At 40.6% G+C, this 22,089-nt stretch overlaps 1 protein-coding gene across 2 annotated transcripts in view; it reads right to left on the bottom strand.

The window, feature by feature from the left end:
* LOC126213447 (zinc finger protein 484-like) overlaps positions 1-22,089 on the bottom strand; it is a 105,763-nt gene that overhangs the window by 35,394 nt on the left and 48,280 nt on the right. The window lies entirely within an intron of this gene.

The following is a 22,089-nucleotide window of genomic DNA, read 5'->3' as shown; positions in this document are numbered from 1 at the left end:
AATCTATTCACCAAGTGGTGGCAGGACACACACACACACACACACACACACACACACACACACACACACACACACACAGACAGACACAGACAGACAGAAGACAGTTGTAATTGGCAACTTTCGGAGCCAGTGGCTCCTTCAGGCAGAAGGGTGAAGGAAAAGGACTGGAGAGGTCTAAGGAAAGGAGTAGATTTGAGGAAAGTCACCCACAACCGCTGGTCAGGGGAGACTTACTACACAGGATCAGAAGGAACACAGGATTAGTTTGATTTACTGAAGTTTTTTCAAGGGAAGCGACAACAAGTTCGATTAACAATAAATTTCGTTTATCGAGGTTTGAATTAAGCCAACTGTACTCTGGAAGGAGTATAATGCATGACAGATGAAGCAAGGAGAACATAAGAAATACATGAACAGGACATGTATACAAGGGGGAGACCCAAAGGAAACTGAATTTTTGTTATAAAACATTCATTCATAAACTTTTATACAATTCCTTCAGTCACCTTCAAAGTACTTTCCATCAGATGGCAATGCACTTGTCAAGTCTTTTTTCCCCACTGCTTGAATCATGCCTGGAACTCTTCAACTTTGACATTGTCCACTACTCTTTGCGAAGCTGTTTTTGCTGCCTCCACATTGCAACACTTCCCTTTTAAATTTTTTCATTTACAGGAATAGGAAAAAGTTGCACGGGGCTAGGCGTGGGGAATATGGAAGGTGGAGTGACAGACCATCCATCAAATGCCAAAGGGAGTGACTAGAAATTGGGACTCTGTACAGGTGCTGTTGACTGCGCAGCTGAGCACCCCACAAACCAAACATCAACATCATCAAATGCCAAATAGTGAGTCATTCATAAGGGCATGTGTGTGTGAACAGTGTCACGACAAACGAACCAATCACCCGACTGCCAATGTTTCGAGCATTTCCTCCACACAGCCTCTCGCAGATGTCTTAAAACTTCCAAATAAAACTAATGGTTAACAGTCTGCCCAGAGTACAATGATCATCATCTTCAAATTCCACCTCACTTGCCCAGGTTACTTTTTTGGTCTAGGAGAGCTGGGAGTCCTCCACTGGTCTGATGCTTGCTAGGTTTCTGTGCTAGGTTTCTGGGTCATACGTGTAACACCAGCTCCCCTCACCTGTAAAGACTTTGTTCAAAAAGTTTGGGTCACTTTCAATCTCTTATCAAGTCCTGGTACACATTCACGTGCACGGTTTTTTGCTCCTGTGTGAGAAGACACGCAGCAAATTTAGTGGCAGGTCGTCTCTTCTGCAAGTTTTCACTCAAATTTCACTGGCACGAGCTCCAACCCACATACACGTCTGACGAAATTTGGTCACTCGTGTAACAATGCTTCTCGTTTTTTTGTCAGATTTTTTCAACATTTCCCCTAATTTGGCTATGTTGCAGGAAATCCAGGATGAGTTTGCTCTTCAACACTCGTCTCATCAAGTCAAAAGTGCCCAAACCAGTTGAAAATGTTCATGTGGCTCTTAGAATCATCCTGGAAAGCCACTATAAGTGTCTGGTGAGTCTCCACTGTTGATTTCTTTAAAGCAGGAAACAAAATTTCATACACACTCTCTTCTCTTAAAGTTGCCATAACAACTTCACAAGCAGAGCACACCGAAAGTCAGAGAAACACTACGCTCACACGCTCAGCTACACACTGATGTCGTCTGTACAGTCATTTTGTAAAGGCTTCTACTAACCCTGTCCGTTGGGAGAACTCTGCACTACGAATGATAGCACACTCTCAGTCCAATTTTTTTTGTGTTACCTCGTACTACCAAGTGACTATCCTAGTACCTGCAACCCAGTAATAGCTGCGGGCAGGCTGCTAATCTAATGGCTTCCAGGTGCAACAAAAATCTTATTTTCAATATTTTGCATTGTTGTTGACCAAATTTAAATATTTAAAATGCTTTCATAAATCATCATTAAGAAATTCAGGAGATATGACATCAGACATTGAGATGCTTGGAAACTAGCTACTGCTTAAAATGGCTCGCGGTAAAACTTCAACGTCAGACACAAAGTTTTAATTTATTACTTCTTTACTTTACACTCTGTGGGCAGTATCTACACATCACTGAACGAATCTGAAAAATTATATTGTTGTAAGAGACAGATCAGGGGACAGGACATCAAACACTAAGATGCCCGAAAAACGGGAGAGTAAACTATCCTGACTGTATTACTCATCCAGTGTTTCTAATAAGAGTACTTAGCAACTTTCAACAAACTTTAAGCATAATTTCAAACCTTTTCTAAAGTTTTTCCTTGCTTACATGTGTAATATCAAGTATTTTAACACACTGATACATCTGTAAAGTAACCACAGGTTTGAAACTGTTTTACTGCACAGGAGTCCAACACTTCAAAGAATTGGGGAGGTTTACTGGTTTCCCACTAGGAGTCGATAAGTATCGAACACAGGTCTTAATTACAGAAAGAAATTTCTGAGAATGTATATTTGGAGCACAGCATTAGTGAATCGTGGACTGTGAGGAAGAAAAGAATATAGAATTTGAGACGTGGTGTTACAGGAGAACGCTGAAAATGAAGGCAGACTCCTAAGACAAGAAACTAGGAGGCTCTCCACAAAACTGGCAGAGAAAAGTGTGTGTAGAATACACTGACAAGGAGAAGCTGCAAGACGATAGAATGTATTGAGGCATCAGGGAATATCTTCCATGGTACTAGAGGGAGATGTGGAGAGTAAAAACTACAGAAGGTAGATATTTGAGTATATCCAACAAATACCTGAACACGACGGGTGCAAGTGCTACTCTGATATGACGAGGTTGCATCTAATGAGTGAGAAAACTGATTGTACACACATCAAAAAAGTTTTGCATTACCCCAGTTCCCAGAACTCCTGAAGATAGACTTTAACCGCGGATATTGTATCACAGACACAGCCCCTTTGACTGACAGACAGGAACTGACATGCCTCGCTCAGGGCGCCCAAGGGCTGCTACTGCAGTGGATGACCGCTACCTACGGATTATGGCTCGGAGGAACCCTGACAATGAAGCCACTATGTCGAATTATGCTTTTTGTGCAGGCGCAGGACGTCATGTTAAGACTCAAACTGTGCACAATAGGCTGTATGATGCACAACTTCACTCCCGACGTCCGTGCCGAGGTCCATCTTCGCAACCACGACACCATGAAGCGTGGTACAGATGGGTCCAACAACATGCCGAATGGACTGATCAGGTTGGCATCACATTCTCTTCACTGATGAGCATCGCATATGCCTTCAACCAGACAATCATCGGAGATGTGTTTGGAGGCAATCCGTTCAGGCTGAACGCCTTAGACACACTGTCCAGCGAGTGCAGCAAGGTGGAGGTTCCCTGTTTTGGGGTGGCATTATGTGGCGCCGACGCACTCCGCTGGTTGTCACAGAAGGTGCCGTAACGGCTGTAGGATACCTGAATGCCATCCTCCAAGCGATAGGGCAACCGTATCGGCTGCATATTGGCGAGGCATTCATCTTCGTGGACAACAATTCACGTGCCCATCGTGCACATCTTCTGAATGACTTCCTTCAGGATAACGACATCACTTGACTAAAGTGGCCAGCATGTTCTCCAGACACGAATCCTATTGAACATGCCTGGCATGGATTGAAAAGGGCTGTTTACGGATGATGTGATCCATCAACCACTCTGAGGGATCTATGCCAAATTGCCACTGAGGAGAGGGACAATCTGGACCGACAATGCCTCGATGAACTTGTGGATACTATGCCACGATGAATACAGGCATGCATCAATGCAAGATGATGTGCCGTTGGGCATTAAAGGTATTGGTGTGTACAGTAATCTGGACCATCACCTCTGAAGGCCTCACTGTAAGGTGGTACAGCATGTAACCTCTGGTTTTTATGAGCGATTAGGAGGACAGAAATGATGTTACGGTTGCACATTTCGCGATGGTAGCAAACTTCCAGTACGTTTTGTCCAAGTAAATGTTGGAAAATGTGACAGAGGCTGAAAAATTGTTATTTTACAAAATATTATGCTTCTAAATAACATTTTTCATGGTTGATGAGAGGTATTAATCAAGAGATAAAAACTAAGGTTGAAAGTATTTAAGATGTATCTTTAAATTTTGGTGATAAGCAGTCGGTTAAATATTACTGTTAACAGGTTGTGAAGTGCCAAACCCTGATTAATTTTCTTCTTTTCTCCCACCTCTCACTATTTGTTTTCATCATACTCTGATTTCACAGTTAAAATACATTTACAATTGCAATTTCGTGTTGTGGTAATGTCAGAATTCATCAACAGAGCATAAATATTAGTGGTCTTTGTGCCCCCCCTATGCTGAAGCTAGAGTCACCAGTCTTTCCTTTTCAAACCACCTCCTACCTATCCCCATCTCCTCCCCGAATAAGGAACAAGTAGTTCTAAAAGAAAACTGTTTCTTGTACTTTTATGTGTGTATTTGGGATACTAAATTTTTGTCTCTTGAAGATGTGCGCTGGCTGGCAAATCTGTATCTTCATTTTAAAGATCAGTCGTTTTCTGTGACAATAACATACAGACTTTTGGTTACTGACAGCTTTACGATTTCCTGCTGACCTATACTGACAGAACACAGCTTCAAATATTTCAGAACAAATAGCTACTTTGAATTCCCAACAACTGGAGCAATACCAAGAAATTAACAAGGCCATTTCTTGTACCTAGTGATACCTGCATCTACAGGGTCTGCCTCTTAAGAGTCACCGTGCAAATTTTCTCTAGCACATCAGCAAATACACACAACTTTATTTTTGCAATGTGTAGCTGGAATCGGCCAAGCAAGTATTGGTCACCACGTCTTACATGTGACAGCCAGCATCCATGGAAAGCAGCGGTTTCTTTCCCATTTTAGACAAATTAATTTGTAAAGCAGAATTTTATGTGTTCATTCAATAGGGTAGTCTCAAATTAATCTAGCGCAATTTTTGTTATATTAACACGTATTGACAGGGACAGTAAGACACAAGGAATAACCAGTGCTGCAGTAGCGACTGGGCAGTGCTGCTGCACGGCGGCAGCAGTCAGTATAGGCCAGGGTGGGGCTGTCACTGCTGGAGTACTGGTTATACTTCCCATTTTTGTCTCCGTAACTACACTACTGGCCATTAAAATTGCTGCACCTAGAAGAAATGCAGATGATAAATGGGTACTCATTAGACAAATATATTATACTAGAACTGACATGTGATTACATTTTCACACAATTTCGGTACATAGATCCTGAGTACCCAGAATAACCACCTCTGGTCGTAATAATGGCCTTAATACACCTGGACATTGAGTCAAATAGACATGCGTATACAGTGTACCTGCAGCTTCAACACGATACCACAGTTCATCAAGAGTACTGACTGGCGTATTGTGACAAGCCAGTGCTCGGCTACCATTGACCAGGCGTTTTCAACTGGCGAGAGATCTGGAGAATGTGCTGGCCAGGGCAGCAGTCGAACATTTTCTGTATCCAGAAAGGCCCGTACAGGACCTGCAACATGCGGTCGTGCATTATCCTGCTGAAATGTAGGGTTCCGCAGGGATCGAATGAAGGGTAGTGCCACGGGTCGTAACACATCTGAAATTTAACGTCCACTGTTCAAAGTGCCGCCAATGCAAACAAGAGGTGACCGAGACGTGTAACCGATGGCACCCCATACCATAACGCCGGGTGATATGCCAGTATAGCGATGATGAATACATGCTTCCAATGTTCGTTAACTGTGATGTCACCAAACACGGATGCAACCATCACGATGCTGTAAACAGAACCTGGATTCATCCGAAAAAATGACGTTTTGCCATTCGTGCACCAAGGTTAGTTGTGGAGTACACCATCGCAGGCGCTCCTGTCTGTGATGCAGCGTCAAGGGTAACCGCAGCCGTGGTGTCCGAGCTGATAGTCCGTGCTGCTGCAAACGACGTCTAACCATTCGTGCAGATGGTTGTTCTGCAAATGTCCCCATCTGTCGACTCAGGGATCGAGACGTGGCTGCACGATCCGTTACATCCGTGTGGATAAGATGCCTGTCATCTCAACTGCAAGTGATGTGAGGCCATTGGGATCCAGCTCGGCGTTCCGTATTACCCTCCTGAACCCACCGATTCCATATTCTGCTAACAGTCATTGGATCTCGACCAACGCGAGCAGCCATGTCGCGATACGATAACCCGCAATCGTGATAGGCTACAATCCGACCTTTATCAATGTCGGAAACGTGATGGTACGCATTCCTTCTCCTTACATGAAACATCAAAACAACATTTCACCAGGCAACGCCGGTCAACTGCTGTTTGTGTATGAGAAATCGGTTGTAAGCTTTCCTCATGTCAGCACGTTGTAGGTGTTGCCACCGGCGCCAATCTTGTGTGAATGCTCTGAAAAGCTGATCATTTGCATATCAGAGCATCTTCTTCCTGTCGGTTAAATTTCACGTCTGTAGCACGTTATCTTCGTGGTGTAGCAATTTTAATGGCCAGTGGTGCAAATATCGATAAAACAAATATCACACTAGATTCGTTTAAGATTGCTCTATTGGTTGGACACATGAAATCCTGGCTTAAAAATAATTTTGTTTGTAAAGGGAAAGGGACCAATGCCTTCCGTCTACACTTGGCGACACGTGAAAGATGTAATGAACAATTTGTTTGGGCTTACTCCAGCTACACGACACTGCAGAAACAAAGCTGCAAATATCGATGGAAACCCCAGAGAAAATATGCCCGGTGACTCCTAGCCGACAGACCCTCTGTCCTCCAGAAGATAGCTTACGTAATATGGCAGAGAATACTTAATTTGCCAATACCATCTTCACCCTAGACTGTTCCATTTGAGAACAGTCTACTGGAAATGCATCAGTCAATAAGCCCTCATACAAGCTCTAATTTCACAAATTTTTATCATCAGCATCGTTCCTGGAGAAATGTGTGGGAGAAAGAAATATGTTACTTAAGTACTCAGAAGGTAGGGTCAGAAATATAATATTAAATCTCTGTAATTTACAGTCTCTGTTTGACTAGTATCCCCTTAAAAACCTATTGCTCTTTTTTGTAGGTTTATCTCCACCAGCAGACTTACCTGGTAAGGCACTAATGAGCAATACTAAAATTTCTGTAACGAACACGGCTCAGAAACAAAATGCACAGCAAACCACCCACAATGGGGATAGCCAGTACTGTAACTTAAGCAGCTCTGCTGAAGTCCAGATAAACCACCCAACTTATTCTTGCACCAATTACTGTCGAGGTAAAACTTGGAGAAAACTGTTAATGGTGGTGGAGTGGGATATACTTGAAAAATTGGTCTTTAATGTATTAAGTATCGAATCCACAGTTTTGTAGATGGCTGTGCTGAATGTTAAGTCCTGATAACAGGAGTGCTGGTAAGAATGAATGGCACCAGGAAATGCTTAGCATCCCAAAAAATGGGGCTGAGGGCACAGTACAAAAAGAAGTGACATGTAAGCTCAGCTCTGGAAAGCGTGGAGAAATTTATACTACACTTTGCACACTAAAGTACTATCATGTGCAATATCACACACTTGGTTACAGGATTGAGGATTTCTCAATAGGGGAAAAAGCAGTGTGTTGACTCGAATGGAGAATCATTGACGTAAGTAGAAATAACATAGTGCTTGCTGCAGGGAAGTGTGTTGGGACCCTTGCTATTCCTGCTGTAACTAATGACTTCTGAGACACTATAATAGCAACTTCAGACTATTTGCAGGATTCTGTTACCTTTAATGATATACTATTTGCATATAATTGCAAAAATATCTAATCATTTCATGATACGATTTTGAAATGGTGCAGAGACTGCCATTACAGTTTAAATGTTCAATAATGTAAAATCATGCACTACACACTACGAAAAAAGTAATATCCTATGACTACATCATTGAGTCACAATACAAGTCTGATCAACTCATGCAAACACCTACATGTAAGAACGTGTAGTGATAGGAAATGGATCGATTACATAAGCTCAGCTGTATGTAAGGCAGAAGACCAGACCTTGCATTATCCCAGTGTCCTGGCAGTTAACCAGACAGTCCACAAAGTAAATAGGTTACAAACCACTTGAGGGCCCCACTGTAGAATGCTGTTGATGATGATTATTGGTTTGTGGGGCGTTCAACTGCGTTGTCATCAGCACCCATACAAAGTTTCAATTTTTAAACAGTCCACATTTTTTCATAGTCCAATCTAGTCACTGTCTAGAATGACGAAGATGAAATGATGAGAACAACACGAACACCCAGTCCCCGAGCAGAGAAAATCCCTAAGCGGGCCGGGAATCGAACTCGGGACCCCAAGATCCAGAGGCAGCAATGCACACTAAACCACGAGCTGCGGACAGAATACTGTTGAAGTGTGTCTGACCCGTGTTGGTTACTACTAGCAGCAGATACAAAACATATACGAACACTGGCAACACAAATGATCACAGGTTTGTTACACCCATGGAGGAACATCATGGAGACCATGAAGAAACAGAAATGGCAGGTTCTTAATTCCCCTGTGCTAGGCACTATGGTGGTTTACACAGTATGTACAAAGACATAAACAAACATGTGACTTACTACCTAGGAAAAAATACTATGAGGCTGGGATACACTTAGCACTTCAATTTGTGGGGTCAAGCATGTAATCAAAACACCTGCAGTAATTTTAACCACATTTGGTATGTATATGACATATTTTAATACCAAGTGTATAAGGCACCCCTGGCACCATTAGGAATGACAAACGAGACACATACGAGCGTGGGCAAGCAAAGAGATGGCTTTTACAAGTAATAGTTATTTACAGAAGCTCGAAACTTAGCACAAACTTCAATGCAAGTTAGTTTCCACAACGAAATTTTGTTTCGAAAGTTGGCAGAAAATCCAATGAGATTTGGCTGTACGAAGTATACCAAATGGCAAGACGGAACAGATGCCTTCACCACAAAGTAGTAACGGTAATGTTACTGATGACAGCATCACTAAAGTGGAATTACTTAAGAAGGGTTCCTGAAATTCCACCACCAAAGACGAAGCAGTATATATTCCAGAATTCAAGTCAAGAACAGCTTTAGAAGTACGTATCTTCAGTAAGCAAAGCAACCGAAGTCACTTACAGACAAATAATCTTTTCCAAAGTGTAATCCAATTAGGTCCCTTTCAGAGTATGGCGATGAAACAATGTCATTTTTAGCTGTTAAATACCACTGCTTGCTCTACAAAATGTGTGCGCCTGCTCACTGGAAAGACACACAGGTCACATCAATAAGCAGGAAAGGAAACAGAAGTAATCCAGTGAATTACACATTACTATCACTGACATAAATTTACAGTAGTGTTTTAGATCAAACACTGTTCAAAGATTACAAAAACTGACTAAGAAAGTTATTGACACATAACCAACATGAATTGCAAAATGAATTAGACAAGATACCAGCATGGTGCAAAAAACAGTAATTGCCCAGTAGTAATTGCCCTAAATATAAGCAGTCTGATGTCCTCCATATGAGTACTAAAAGAAATTCCATTAGGAACCAGTTACATGTAAATAAAGAATATAATGGTTGTAGATTTAAGTAAATTCCTCAGGATTACTGTTACAAACAACTTTAAACTGGAAGCATCACATACAAATTGTGGGGATGACATTTCACTGGCAGGGTACTATGATGCTATAACAAACCTAATATAGAGACTGCCTACAATACCCTGGTCTGTCCTCTTCTGGAGTACTGCTGTTCATGTGCTGTGTTCAGTAGATGAGGGTACTGAGAAATTTCAAAGAGCAGCTTGTTCTGTGCTACCACAAAGTAGAGGAGAGAGTATCACAGATATGTCAACTGGTATGACAATCATTAAAGCAAAGAAGTTTGTTGTGGCAAGATTTTCTCACAAAATTTCGGTCACCAACTTTCTCCCACAAAAATGAAAATATTTTGTTAACTCACATTTATACAGGGATAAATTGCCATTCGAATAAAGTAAGAGAAATCAGAGCTCTCATGGAAGGATTTAAAATCCTTATGTTTTGAATGCTCCACTCTAACAGCAAATGGGAAAAGAAATCTGAAGGTGGTTCTATGAACCCTGTGCCAAGCAAGTAAATGTGAAATGCAGTGTACTTTAGTCATGTAGATACGGAAAATGTAGATACGTTTCATTATTTTCACCATCTAATGTAACACAAATAGTTAACAAACTTTATTACTGGCTATGAATCCAAGATATAGTATTAAAAGTGACCTGGACGAAATAGGAGCAGAAACTGGGCACACAAATGCGGGGTTTGTGGAAGTCTTTCAGTGCCATGATCGGCCCTGGGTAAACACTGCTGTAAGGCATGTTAACACTGAGCTGAACAGGGTTCTCCAGATACCGGCAAAATCTCACAGAAGTGTTGATCCAGTTGATTCTATTGATGGGTGGAAATACACTGCACGCAGCCTGCACCTAAATAGGAATGAGAAAGATAACTTAGCCTCACTACTAGCAGATACAGTAAGGGGGGGGGGGGGGCACAGTCACACAAGGGATGATCCCTGTGGTTAATGGTACCAGGCAGACAGGGTTTTAGGCTAAAGCCAAAGTCCACAGAGACAACAGTCAAGAAAAATAAAATAAAAGAAGCTTCATGTACTCTAAATAGGGATAAAGCAAAGGGTAGTATCAATTCACTTCATCAAAATATCAGGAGAATAAAAAATAAAGTAGATGAGCTGTTAGTGTGTTTAGATAATGTCAAAAATCAGAATGACGTTTATATACTTTGTCTGAACAACACGTAACTGTGGGAATGGAAATGACAGTATAAACGGGTATAATTTAGAGTCTTACACTTGCAGATCTAGCAAGGATAAAGGAGGAGTTGCTATTGACGCAAAACGTGGATAAAAGTACAAAACTGTAGAAGTAAGTAAATTTTGTGGCGATCAGCACTTTGAAGTTTGTGCATGTGAACTACAGCAAGATAATGTAGTGTTGATATTAGCAACAGTGTACAGGTCCCCATTAGAAGATTGGAAGCTATTCATAAAAAAAGTAGACTCCATATTATGCTGTCTGTCAGACAAAAAGAAGTTATTAATCTGTGATGATTTCAATGTAAACTTTCTGGGAATTCTGATAGGAAAAGTGAACTAGAAGTGTTATTAATGACATATAATTTAGAGTAAGTGATCAACTTTCCTACAAGTATAGCTCAAGATAGTAGATAGTGTATTTGTACAGCATGAGGATGAAAAACTCACACATGCTTTCCCTGTGATAAATGGATTGTCAGACCATGATGCACAATTGATTAACTTAAACCTAGCAGAATGTACAGTTCAGAAACCTGGATAATGGAATGTAGTCTAATTAAATCAGGTGATGCTGAGGGAATTAGATTAGGAAATGAGACACTTAAAGTAGTAAAGGAGTTTTGCTATTTGGGGAGCAAAAGAACTGATGATGGTTGAAGTAGAGAGGATATAAAATGTAGACTGGCAATGGCAAGGAAAGAGTTTCTGAAGAAGAGAAATTTGTTAACATCGAGTATAGATTTAAGTGTCAGGAAGTTGTTTCTGAAAGTATTTGTATGGAGTATAGCCATGTATGGAAGTGAAACATGGACAATAAATAGTTTGGACAAGAAGAGAATAGAAGCTTTCAGAATGTGGTGCTATAGAAGAATGCTGAAGATTAGATGGGTAGATCACATAACTAATGTGGAGTTACTGAATGGAATTGGGGGGGGGGGGGGGGGGGAAGAACAATTTGTGACTCAACTTGACCATAAGAAGGGATCGGTTGGTAGGACACGTTCTGAGGCATCAGGGAATCACCAATTTAGTATTGGAGGGCAGCGTGCAGGGTAAAAATTGTAGAGGGAGACCAAAAGATGAATACACTAAGCAGATTCAGAAGGATGTAGGCTGCAGTAGGTACTGGGAGATGAAGAAGCTTGCAGAGGATAGAGTAGCATGGAGAGCTGCATCAAACCAGTCTCAGGACTGAAGGCAACAGCATCATCATCATCATCATCATCATCATCATCATCATCAACAACAACAACAACAACAACAAAGCCCCCACATGCAGGAGAACAAATTTTATTCTGTTAACTGACTCTCAGCAAGGACAAAAAATTTACAATGATATGATGAAAATTTTCAAGATGATGAAGATTTGTCATTGTACAGTATGAAAGTAATTTTTCCCAAACACACTCTGCTAGTGCTGTATGATATCTATTTTTATCATCAGGTAAAGATTTTGATCAAGAAACTTCAAATCTGTTCTTATCTCATCACGAGATTTGGCAAAATTAAGCATTACGCATGGTTCATTGACAACGTTTGATAAGAGAGAATCTTTTATGAATGCAACCCAAGTATGTTTTACCGCAGAAACGTTTTGAATCAACCCCATCATTGTAAATATGTCACATTCATAAAGCGCGCAAGATGCTCAGAAAATTACTGCTTCCTGTTTTGCCCCAACACGTCTAAATCAACACCTGCAAAATAATCCAAATAAATAAAAATTAACTGTTTGTCAGTAAGCCCATCAATTGAGAACAGCAGAAAAAGGGTTCATAATAGCCCAGTAAGATTTTTAGGGAAAGAAAAATTGGAAAAGTTGCTCAGAAAATTCAGGAAAACATGAAACGGCTTGTTTCCATTGGATATTTCTATGAACTCAAGGCTAAAACTCACAATTCAAATGGTGGATATGTGTAATTCTTTTTTTTATTTTTTGTGGGACAACGGCAAAGGAATGTCTGAAAATTTGAACAAAAGTCCGTATGCACACTAGCTTAACTGATGATGGGCTACACGATGACTTACCTGGTTGATGCTTTTTTTGTTTTGTTCGGTGTACTCCTGGAATGGAAACAACTCATCGGAGCAGCTTGCATTCGCAATGACAAACTATTCACAAGGGCAGTCATTGAGTATTTGCAGCATTAACCCAGAAAATCCACGCTTCTCACACAGGCAATTGTATGTTGTCTGCTGCGATGCCAGGAAATCATCAGATTTGTTTGTTTTCACAGCAGACAACAAAACAAAAAATTTAGTGCATCAAAGCACAGAAATCGATGATTCGTCAGAGGAAGCCGATCAAAACAAGAGATTTCTTTGTGTTAGTTATTTATTTTAACATTGATCTTGCAGTCTAAATCTGAGTGATATTCATTGCGACTTCATATTTAATGGAAGAAAATAAATCATTTGTTTGACATTAAATTCTGACTTAATTCAATCGAGACTTCAATGAAACAAAATCGTGTGGTTCCAGATTGACCACATTCCAACTGCATGACAAATTTGCCACTGGAATACTTCTGAATGTGCTACTCCTCAAAATGAATATCCATGGCGACAATCATTGATATAATGATTACTCAAAAATACATTTTTTCTCCATTTTAATTTTGTTTACACATTTCCAATAGCTTTTCACAAAACCACAAAAGACTGCAAATAAATTCACTGAAATTTGGACAGGCCAACGTCTGTTGGGGCAGCTAATCAATACGAAATTCCTGTGTACATCTTACAATCCTCTCCTGTTAATTTATTTTCAATGCCAAATTTTTCTTCATCTTTCCTTTTCGTGCCTTATAAAAGCATTACTAAATACAGTACACTGAGGATAATTTTGGTTATTTGTAGTGGAACAGAAAAATTAAATATTAAAATAAAGTTCCTGCACAGTGACTCAACCCAACGACACACTGACTATTGTTCTGTAGTTTTTCTGCTGCATCATCTGCTGCCTACAAACTATGCCAACATAAATGGCTCATGCTTCACCCAACATGCACTAAAAATGTTATTTTCTTTTTTTAAGTACTTGGCCATCTGGAGCTCAAATTTCTGTCACTCATTTCCCACAACTAGTCTTTAGTCCTTCCACAAGATTCACCTGCCTCCTGTTCAAGCTCAGGATTGCAGAACTTCTCTTCAAACATAGTTTCAGCATCATTGGCTTCCACGTTTTTGGTTTGGGATTGTAGTCCAATACTCCGCATGTTGCCTCCTAATGTAGTTTCTACTTTACCGCTGCCTTAGTGAAGGTTAGGATGTGTTCCAATCTAACAAACTGAATCGTCTTTCCTGTCCCGGCCAGCCTACCAGCTTTTTTCACTGCCGTGTTTCCCGAGTGACCGGGGACACCACAGCAGGTTTACCCTGTTTTCCCATAGCCTCACAAGGTTGCGTGGCATTCTGCAACAATCTCTGATCTCACTGCAGGTGGTGGTGGAGACTTCAGAGTTGCTCGGCTGTCGAAACGAATGTAGATGCCACAATTTTTGTAGAAAAGATGTAGATTTTCCTCCACACAAGCTGACAGCAAATATTTCCACCTAAACTACCGTGGCCAGCTTCTCTAGAGAGACTGCTCTTTCTAGTCTAGGCTGTACCCGTTTATCCCAGCCCCGGCACCCGAGTCTGCTTTCCATCTGTCAATAAACCAGAATGTCTTCTGTGTAGTACCATGGCTCATTACACCACTACACACTACTTTTGACTGTTACTTAGAAAGATTTATTTAAGCAGCTGGAAGTTACTGTACAGTCATCCAACATGCCCTATTTCTCACTACCACTATTTTATGTGAGATTCTGGATATCCTAAAGGTTTTCAGTTTTTAGCCCGTGTGCCAGTGCTGCTGCCTCCACTGTAACGATGGCGTAACAGGGACACGTCCGACCGGCACGGTGTCCGTCCCAGCAGTGGGTGTGCTGTGAATTCCACCTGTTACAGATGAGGAGGCCAGTCTCTGCATCTTCCCAAAAGCCTTAGCAGGCACCTGTTGTTCTGCTGTATTCCACCATACTATAGCCCCACGAATTAACATAGGACATATTACAGATGTCAATATCCAGTACATGCTCCTGGTCTTTAGAAACCTGTTTTTACCACTTCCCAACGAATTTAAACATTGAATGGATAACAGAAGATGATACTGAAGGATTTTACACAGCCCAGCAACACTGATCCTTAAGCAGATGCACCTATGTGTGTGCCAACTCAAATAAATTTTCTTGTACCATTCAGTTCTTATTTGACATTTGTGAGCCCAAAGTTATTCTGTCAGAATTCCAAGTCAGCAGTGGCAATATAAAATAAACAGTGAGATAGGTGAGGAAAAATTTACAATTTGTGTGAGAAAACAACCTAGATTACAAGCTAGCAGCGCAATCCCATAATGATGCAGTTGTCTACAAGATAATTAGCAATCTAGTAAGTGGTTGGCTGGGATCTGATGCAACTGCACTGTTTAATGCTTCAAGTGGATTAGTGAGTGGTAGAACTTTAACGTGGCAACAGAGTGATATAATAAAAGTTTATTTTGTTTGTTATTGTCGTCTTCATTCCAAAGATCGGGTTGCTGCAGCTCTCCTCCATGCTACTCTATCCTGTGCAAGCCTCTTCATCTCTGAGTAACTACTGCAACCTACATCCTTCTGAATCTGCTTAGTGTATTCATCTCTTGGTCTCCATCTACGATTTTTATCCTCCATGCTGCCCTCCAGTACTAAACGGGTCATGCCTTGCCTCCATGCTGCCCTCCAGTACTAAACTGGTCATGCCTTGATGCCTCAGAACGTGTCCTACCAACCAATCCCTTTTTCTGATCAAGTTATGCCACAAATTCCTCTTCTCCCCAATTCTATTCAATACCTCCTCATTTGTTATGTGACCTACCAATCTAATCTTCAGCATTCTTCTGTAGCACCACATTTCAAAGGCTTCTATTTTCCTCTTATCTAAACTATTTATCATCCATGTTTCACTTCCATGCATGGCTACACTTCACACAAATATTTTCAGCAAGGACTTTCTGGCAAATCTATACTCAATGTTACATTTCTCTTCTAAAATGCTTTTCTTGCAATTGGCAGTCTACATTTTATATCCCCCCTACTTTGACCCTCAAATTATTTTGCTTCGCAAATAGCAAAATTCATTTACTACCTTAAGTGTGCCGTTTCCTAATCTAATTCCCTCAGAATCACTAGAGTTAATTAGACTACATTCCATTATTATCGTTTTGTTGATGTTCATCTTTTATCCTCCTTTCAAAATACTCTCCAACCCATTCAACTGTCCTTCCAAGTCCTTTGCTGTCTCTGAAAGAATTACAATGTCATTGTCAAATCTCAAAGTTTTTATTTCTACTCCCTCAATTTTAATTCCTACTCCAAATTTTTCCTTTACTGCTTGCTCAAAATACAGACTGAATAGCATTGGGGATAGGCCACAACCCTGTGTCACTCCCTTCTCAACCACTGCTTCCCTTTCATACCCCTCCGATGTTACGACTGTACAAAATGTAAATAGCCTTTCGTTCGCTGTATTTTACTCTCCCATCTTTAGAATTTGAAAGAGTGATATGGTCAACATTATCAAAAGCTTTCTCTAAGTCTATAAATGCTATATAAGTAGGTTTGCCTTTCGTTAACCTATTTTTAAAGTTTATTTTATTATTGTTTGATTAAATAGTGCTTTAGCTCATGATGTAAGCTTATTTTATCATTGTTAAATTAAACCAAGATTGAAGTGTGATTTGCTTATAAATTTTTACCTCAGTAACAAAGGCAGCTATTCTTTACACACATACGAAGTACGCCTCGCACCCACACTCATTACGAAAATATGGCGCACCTGCTAAGTGATTAATGTGACCACTGCCCATAAAAATGTCAGCATGCAACAACTACTCACAGATGGCAGATGACAGCGCTAGCAGTGGAGGGTATATAAAGTGTGTCGGGGGATGTGGAAAACAGTGCAGTAATTGTCGTAATGCATAAACACAGCAGTTAATCTGATGACCAAGAGCAAATGATCATTTGCTTTCAGGCCAAGAGTGTAAGCATTTTCAAAACGGCCAAGTTTGCAATCCGGTTCCACGCCACCACGGTTAAAGTATACCGTGCATGGTAAAATCGCGCTTTCCAAAACCGGCATTTGGTAACTGTAGTGCACCACAGACAACAGGAGCAAATAACAGCTGTGGAGATATATACAGGCAAATCGATGAGCAAATGACCACCCAGGTGTACAAAGGGGCTATGGACAGTGTGTCTCCTCAATAATTGTTCAGGGAACACTGCTGCATATTGGCCTCCACAGTCGGTGCCTGGTTCGTGCACCCAAGTTGACTTCTGTTCATCGGAGACGAATGCTGGAAATTGCACACAAATACTGCAATTGGATGTCCAATGAGTGGTGAGAGGTGGCCGCCTCAGATGAATCGGCATTTTATGCTCCGTCGGATAGATGGCCATTAGGGTGTACAATCGGAAGAGTCGAAGTCACAGGAAGGAGTGGTGTTATCTGGGAATATTTTCATGGCATTCCCTGGATGATCTAGCCATTCTGTGGCGGTTCCACCTGCTTTTAATTTTTTTTGTTGACGGTTGTTTGTTGTCCTCAGTGTCTATGTACTGTGTTGCTACACTGGCTGGAAAATGGGTTGTGGATTCAGACACTGACTACTTTAAATGATGTAGCTGACATATGCACAGTTAAGTTTTACAGCACTTTAATTTCATTGTTCACAGCTCCCTAATAATACACAGTTATACGGCCAGTGCACTACTGTTTAACTTGCGATAAACCCCATTAATAGTTTGCAGGCAAAACTCCGCATACTCCTACAATAGTTCTTGTCGAATGTCTACGAGCAGTATAACCGAACCACAAAGTTCACAGTTTTTTAAGAATAATGAGGTACGTATGGAGCAGACACTCACCGGTTTACGCACGGCATAATCGTTTAACACTTATTACATGGTTAAGTTGAAGCATTGCTGTTATTCTAACCGGCAAAGGTTACTAGTCAAATTCTCGGCCGTGGACTGACTGTTTCGTGGCCAAAAATCGGGCCTTTATATATCGTCACAATAAATGGTACTGAAACTACACATTGTTTGACGATAAATTTACAGAAGTTACAATTAAAACTTAACTCATTAAATTAACTGAATACATCAAAAAATTGCGTCTTTTTAACAGCTCAGTTTATTACAAGGTTTAGGCCAAATTATTTGTTTAAATCACAAAAATTAACAAATATAGTTATGCAAACAATACTTATGACAAAACCGTTAATTAGTTTGGAATTAATGAAGAGCTGGTTTCGCTAACGTGTTTTTTAAGAGATCTAAATAGATATTTTAAGATTAATAGCATTTCATCTTCCAAATATTTACAATTATTACAGAATTTATATTTGTTTATATGTCAACAATAGAATTTAAGTTACGAAACAATTACTGATTTTTCCCTATAATGAAAGTTACTAGGAATAACCAAAATAAATTAGAAAATCAAACAAATACATAAAACTAAGCACAAAATTAGATCTGGTGTTAAATCCTTTAGAACTGAGGGCCAACCTCTCTCTTATGAAAATACAGATTATATTCACATGTGCTAATGGGGAACAGTTAAAAGTAACAAAATGAATTTAAGGAGAGGCAGATGGCAAAACAAGAGAGGAATTAAAAATATTCCAGCTTGCTTCGTCACAATTCAGGAAGGGACAACAGACCGACAAGTACATATCTATTGTCAGTAACAATGTCAATGTGTGCATGCAGTTTGTTTTTTTCTCTGACACAATGGCATCTACCAGCAGGACAATGCAACACACCACACAGCTTGTTGCACTGAAAATGTGTGGGTCGAAGAGACCAGGTGAGTTTACCATATTCCCCTGCCCACCAAACACACTGAATTTAAATCCGATCTAGAATCTGGAGGACCAACTCAATCGGGCCATTTGAGCCGTGGATCACCAACCGAGAAAGCTGTCACAGCTGGCCACAACACTGGAGTCAGCTTAACTCCACATCCCCCTCAACACATTACAGAACCTCACGGACCCTTCCTGCACGTCCTTGCTGAAAGAGGTGGTTATTCAGGCTTCTGACAGTCGGTCACAATAAAGCAACTGGACTGTTTATGACTGATTAGAAACTGAATATCCATCCAGGGTATCTAGATAACTGACAGTTACTCTGTTACTAGTCCTTAACTATAGAGTAATACAGACAATGTAAAAATAGTTTTGCACTCTAACTTTGGAGGACCAAATCTTACCTCAAGATCTTAAATGCATACTGAATGAGTATGCTACTCTGTCACATTGTTTATGTAATTTTGATCAGGTTGCTTCAATGTCAGGTAAACTGCAGTAAGTGGGTAGTTCAAGCCGAGTTCTCTATGAGCACTGGACATTACTGGAAATGGACTTACAGTACAGCACCTATTATCGCAACATAGGGCAACTGAACTGCATAACCAAATTGACCGAACTGCTACTTGGTCGTGCATAAATATTTTTCAGTACATAAATGTCCAAAGCTGTTCACAATTACAAATATTCTTTGTTTATTTGGGTAATAAGATGATTATGGCATCATTTGTCTAAGAAGAGCAATATGTGGTGTAATATTACTTTGAGAAAAGGGAGATTTTATCCCTTTTTTACCTAACTGGCGAATAGTGTTTGTGACATTTGGAAGAATTTTTATTTGTTAAGAGATGAGTTTGGAAGTGACTCCTGTTTGGAAGTTTATTCATATTTGTGGATGTACACGGGTCTGAATGGAAGCAGTAAGTTTGCAAGGTGGGACAACACTAGCACATTTTCCCCACTTTGCAGTACCTCTTGGTTAGGCGGTTTATTCTGTGCTGCCACATCCCGGCTTGGACACACTCTATGCGCCACAGAACATCAAATACCGTGACAATATGGTGACATCACAGAAGACTGTATGATTAGCTTTCTGATTTTGTGCCATCTGTAAGGAGTGAACATCTTACAGAGTAAGTATCAAGAGCGATTAATGTTCATGTAGTTTATAAGAAGTGATTCCGTGTTGTAAAGGAAAGAGCAATATATTGGTACCTATGACGAGGTGCTTTCTAATGTTTAGTAGAGAGTTGAAGTTCAAGAAAACTTTACAGATTCCGACAAAGGGAAAGTTGCACAGGTGAAGAAGCCCATAACACAAAGGAAAAATTTAACACCATTAACCTGAATGTTGAGTCAAGAAGTAACAGTTCAGGATATATTTATGACAATCGTAATCCAAAAAATGCCCCCCCCCCTCCCCCCCCCCACACACACACACACCATAATAAAAAAAATGTGTCTCATTACAAGACCAGCCCAAGGGATGATATGTACTTCAAAGTATGACAGCAATTGCAGTGACTTCGCGAGATAAGTGTGTGTGCAGATGGCCCTGTCAGTCACTGGCCTACACTGGGGCAGCATGTCACCCATAAAATAAATGAAGGCAAACATAAATAACTGTAATGAGTTTGAAAAAACAAATTAACATTTTATTGTACATTTTATTGTACATTCTTTGTCCTTCTGTATTCTTAACTAGTTGTTATATGAAGAATACTATAATGGTTTTGAGAACAAATGAAACACATGTACAAGAAATGTTAGTAAAATTACTGAACGAAAGTAGAAATAGTTTTATGCCATTGCCTTCCAACATACGCTGCACGATAAGGAGAACATCTCTTCAATTGCTGCATCTACAATTACAGTCTACACGGAAGACTGAGGTAAGCAGAATAATGAACGATTTCCACCAACTGAGGTAAGCAAACTCTAAACTTTGAAATCTGACAGGACCATTACACAACAACACTGGCTTAGCCATACATGTTCACATCATGGCAACTCTTGTTGCAAATGTCTATTTTTTGTCCTGTCTTTCATAAGATCCTTACACTTCAAACAAAGCTAAACGAACCAAATTTAAGCCGACAGTACACTCAAGCTCTACCAGGTGTAGAAGTACGAAATGCAGATTTTTTTTGTCTAAAATACATATTAAATTCAGGGGACTGATAAATAGCGCTTTATTCAAATTATGCTCCATTGTTTGTTACACATTTTTCCCATCTTTCGAGAAATTTGTGAAAACAACATCAGCAAAAATTTTCCCCTTTGCTGCGAACCATTCATCGAGCCATTTCTTCACATCTTCGTACGAACCAAAGCGCTGCTCAGCAAGTGCGTGACCCGTCATTGCAAACAAGTGGTACTCTGAAGGAGCCAAGTCTGGTGAGTAAGCCATAGGCTGCATGGTATAGAACGTCCCAGCTGAGTTTTGCCACATGTATAGGAGCACTGTCACGAAGAAAAATGACTGTTGCCTCTTCAGGTTCTGTGGCCTTTTTTCAAGCAGTGAATGGGTCAAATCAGTCAACTGTTGTTGGTAACGTTTAATATGAGCTGTTTTCCAGGTTTTAACCGCTCATAATAGACCACGCCCCTCTGGTGCTTCCAGACACAAAGCATTGTCTTTCTGTCCCATGTTCGATATGGACGGTGTGCTCCTTTCACAATTTTTGGCGCTTGGGATTCTCATCGTAAATCCACTTTTCATCCTCTTTAGCATACAATGCCAAAATGACTTCCTTTTGTACCGAGCAATCAAAATCACAAGTTTTTGCACTTTTCCTTTTGCCTGTCGTTCAAGCCATCTCTCGTACCCGACTGGGAACAGCTTGTCGACTAACACCCAATTGCGCAGCAAGTTGTTACTATGTTTGTGAACCATCTTCGTTCGACGATGCTCACAATTCCACATCTATTTTTTTTTTTGTGGTTTTCCCCATTCTTTGTCTGCAAGACTGAAGTCACCGGACCGAGCGAGGTGGCGCAGTGGTTAGCACACTGGACTCGCATTCGGGAGGACGACGGTTCAATCCCGCGTCCGGCCATCCTGATTTAGGTTTTCCGTGATTTCCCTAGATCACTTCAGGCAAATGCCGGGATGGTTCCTTCGAAAGGGCACGGCCGATTTCCTTCCACATCCTTCCCTAATCCGAGCTTGTGCTCCGTCTCTAATGACCTCGTTGTCGACGGGACGTTAAACACTAATCTCCTCCTCCTCCTCCTCCTGAAGTCACCATTTTTGAAATGTCGAAACTATCACTGACACTTATCTTGCGATGGAGCATGTTTGCCGTAAGTTTCTGAAGCAATCAGCTTGATTCAACAGCAG

Source organism: Schistocerca nitens, chromosome 11 (genome assembly GCF_023898315.1).
Source record: "Schistocerca nitens isolate TAMUIC-IGC-003100 chromosome 11, iqSchNite1.1, whole genome shotgun sequence".
NCBI lineage: Eukaryota > Metazoa > Arthropoda > Insecta > Orthoptera > Acrididae > Schistocerca > Schistocerca nitens.
The sequence above is the reverse complement of the archived record's forward strand: the minus strand, read 5'-3'. Positions and strand labels throughout refer to the sequence as shown.